Raw genomic sequence first — 4,275 nt, forward strand, 5'->3', positions numbered from 1 at the left:
GTAGAAGTAGTATTCTTCGGTAGATCTGGAAGATCTTCACAAAAAATCGAACTTCTCGCGGGCAGAGCTTCGGCTCGGGAATCGCACTTCTCGGGATCTTCGGGGCCTCGGGACTTGCTTCGGGGCTCGGGAATGATACCGGGGCTTCAGGATAATTCTTGCACGAAAAACGATGCAAAAACGCGAGAGAAAGAAGAGAAATGAGCAATTGAATCGGCTGCACTCGACTCCTTTTTATAGGGTATGGATCTGCGATTTACGCGGGGCGTAACCTGGATAAGCCCGGTGACTCCCCCCTTGGATAATATCGAAAATTTATATTTAAATTTAATTTCGAAAATATTTAATAAACTTCAAAAATTCATATCTTCCTCATACGAACTCCGTTTTCGACGTTCTTTATATCCACGCGTAGGTGAGACTACTATCTACAACTTTCGTTTAGACTCCGTCGGCTAGTTTTGACTTTATTTTTATTATTTATTTTTAGTAGGCCGGGACAGGAAAACTCCGTTATAAAATCATAACTTCTTCATCCGACGTCCGTTTTCGCCTATCTTTTTTATCGTTTTACTACAATTAATGAGATCTTCAATTCTCATTTAGATTGTTTTGGCTAAAAACCGCTCGGTCTCAAATCGAGCATTCGGGCTGCATACCGCTAAGTCGAAACTTAGAAAAATCATAACTTCCTCATACGAAGTCAGATTTGGACGTTCTTTTTATGCACGCTCACGGTTTAACGTATTCTACGACTTTTATTTATATTGCTAAGGCTAAATATTGCTCTAACGTAAATTCACTTTTTACGTCGCGCTGTGTCGTGCCGGTTCTGTCGCGAAACTTCGACAGGTCATAACTTCTTCGTTATAACTCGGATTTCGGCGTTCTTTATATGTACGAAATCCTTGTAACATATACTACAACTTAGTTAAGATTATTAATTCTAAATAATCTTTCATCAAAAATTCATTTTTGACGCCTATCGTCTCTAAATTGACTAGCCCTGATCTACGGGCGTTACATGTTGCAAGAAGGAAACTCGATGGGTGGCCTTTGGGTTTCGATCGAAAATCGCAGGAACTCGAAGAGTCACCCCGGTGACTCGGCGAGTGGGAAAGAGCTTCAAGGAACTCGGTGAGTAGCTGAGGGTACTCGGCGAGTTAAGGTCAACATGAACTGTTGACCTTAACCGAGGACTTTGACTTTCTCAGGGGTTGACTAGTTGGTTTATGGAGTACCTTGTGAGATTGATGACTTATGGGTATATTCGAACTATGGTAATAGGTAGTGAAGTCTTTGGCAAGTGATCCGAGACATTGGGATTTATCTACCGAGTTGACATCTGCGAGATGAGTTATCCTCAATATATCAAAAGGGTCTAAGGCACCAAGGCCGACCCTTTTTATTGTTATCGTTATGATATATATGGTTATGATCGGAAAGATTGGAATCAGGATAGACAGTATGTTATGATTCTATGATCCTTAGGGATCGGTATGTTAGTGGCCTGCTAGGTTGATGCTTTAGCTATGAGAGATTGCTATGAGTTATGAAAAATAAATTCATTGAGGGTATAATAGTCTTTTTAGTTTGGACAGCGACCAAAATTGCATGTAAACCAGCCCAAAAGGACCACCAATCCAAAAAAGTCGAGGTTTGGACTAAAACCCAAAAAAAATGCATACCACAGGGATCATTTTTGCAATTTTGTTTTCTTTTGACATTAAAAATCCTTTTGATATCTTTATTGAGTGTATCTAACATAAGTGTTGTATGTTCATATATTAAAAGTTGTAATCTTGATTCATTTACATTTTGATAAAGCACGGAAGTGGTAAACATAAGTTAGGTATTGTCAATTGTTGATTCACCTAATGACTGAAGCAATGTGATGACGTCTCCTATATATTTTGTTATCACAAATGCAGGTCCAACACAATGATGAACCAACATAAGTTAAATGCAAAAAGAACAACATACTTTCATTTATGTATTTCTTACAACATCCTTTTTTTCTTTTATTACAACATTCCATTGTTCTTAAGAAAATAGGTAAATTTGAATATTTGAGAGCTTAAAAACTTGAAAATTTGATATTTTTGACCGATTAGGCCGCATAGCTCCGACTTTGACCAACTCCGATTAAATTGGCCGACTAGCTCTAATCCTAATTGGTTTAAGATTGTCTAACGATTAATCCACAATTAATCGGTCATCTAGATCGATTTTTGCAACACTTATATTTATGAACCCTTACTTCACAATAAAAGATACCAAAATGTGACTAGTAGCTCGTGGTTTTTCAACTTTGGACTGTGCATTTAAAATAAAGAGATTACTTTAAAGGAAAATGACATTCTCCCCTACAAAATCTTGGCTTCCTGGTTTACAAGATGTTTAAAGTATAATTTACCTATTAAAAATTTCATTCATTTGAAATAATCAATTTATACCGCCACACAAACATTATGTGGCATTAGGAAGGTCACATCCTTCTAAATGGCTAATATATGTTATTTTAGTGGAGCAACCGGCGAAATTTAGTGTTTAACATAACATCTATATGGTTATTCTTTCATATTTCTTATTTTAACTGTTTGATTGTTTTTAAATTTGTCATTTTAAAAATATTTTTTTTTTATTTCTACATAAACATATGAAATATATATGTAATAACAGAATTACCACACATACATACACAACGAGAATTTGTTTTATTTGTTATAAAATAAAACTAAATATAATTTTATTTAAAAAAGAAACTATAATCCAATTGTTATAACAATAATCAATTACAAATTATTAAGAAAAGTAAACATGTATGGTTATAAAATAGTAATTTAAGTATGCAAACTTCATAATAAAAGTAGAAAAAATAAATTAAGTAAAAGGATTAAATTTTAGGAACATACAACACAACATTAAGATCGAGTAAAAGGATTAAATTTTAGGAACATACAACCATACATTAAGATTGAGTAAAATATCCAATAATCTAAAGTGCACATAAACAAAACACCCTTCAAAAAAAAATTAATAAGCATTAATGCATAACAAATATCTTCCCTTGTAATTTCTAAAATGTTAGATATTTTTCAGGATATAACTTATACCTATAAGTTGACTAAACTATCCAATAAGGTTTAAAACACCATTAACTACCCATAACACCAGAAAAAGTAAATAAATAATGAAGAATAATAAATATGGTTTTGTAACACTCAACAATCATAATAATTTAAAATTTTCAATAAATCAACCATTCATCATCATTGTTTACAAAAATAGTCATTGTCTCAAAAGTATTATTTCAAATCAGAGTTTTCCCCAAGATCCAGTGACAAAACATGATGTTGTGTACGTTCACGTCTTCGCCTTCCCACGATCATCGGAAGTACCTGAAACTATAACCTAAAACTGTAAGCCAAAACTTAGTGAGTTTCCCTAAAGTACCACCACACAAACATATAAATAAACAAATAATGGGTCCACAACCTCCTCGGTTGGAATGCCTAATACATAATGGGTCCATAACCTCCTGGTTGGATTACCCTTGACCCACAACCTTCTAGTTGGAATCCCCTTACCCAAAACCTTCTGGTTGGAATGCCCTTGCCCACAACCTTTCAATTGGAATGCCCCGGTCTGTTGACTTACAACATGAAACAGTACAGTCTCAACCCCACCATGCCATGTCGACATGCACATAACAAATAACATATTAATTCCACATTTTTCATCTCCATGGGATCTTACAATAACGCTGATGAATTATTCAAGGTGTTTTCTCGGTTTTTTTGTTAAAATTTCTAAACTTGATTTAATTTCTTCAATTTTTCTGACAATTTGAAGTAGTGATGTTATGATACCAAATCCTGGTAGAAACACAATTACCCTTTCGTTACCCCTACAAAACCCGATTCATATGTATTGGGTGTTCTCCGGTGAGAGGTGGCTCCAGATCCAATTGTGACACCGTAGCTATCTGTTCTTTTCTTTATATTGTTCTTATAATTTTGTGTTATTCATCAAAAGAAAATTATCTGTACCAACACCATAATTATCTGTTTCTTTATTGAGTCGCTCGAACTACTTGATTCGTAGGGGTTAAAGTCACTAACTGCCCCCTCTCCGTGGACCTTCAAGAAGAATTTGGTGCAAAACAGTCCCATCAAAGCCTGTCGGCAAGGTCAACCCGTGTCAATACGAGATTATGGTTATTACAGTATCTTTGTTTTTTAGAGAGAGGGAGAGAGAAAAAGAGGGGAAGAA

The sequence above is a fragment of the Lactuca sativa genome, chromosome 1 (assembly GCF_002870075.4).
Source record: "Lactuca sativa cultivar Salinas chromosome 1, Lsat_Salinas_v11, whole genome shotgun sequence".
In the NCBI taxonomy this organism is placed as follows: Eukaryota; Viridiplantae; Streptophyta; class Magnoliopsida; order Asterales; family Asteraceae; genus Lactuca; species Lactuca sativa.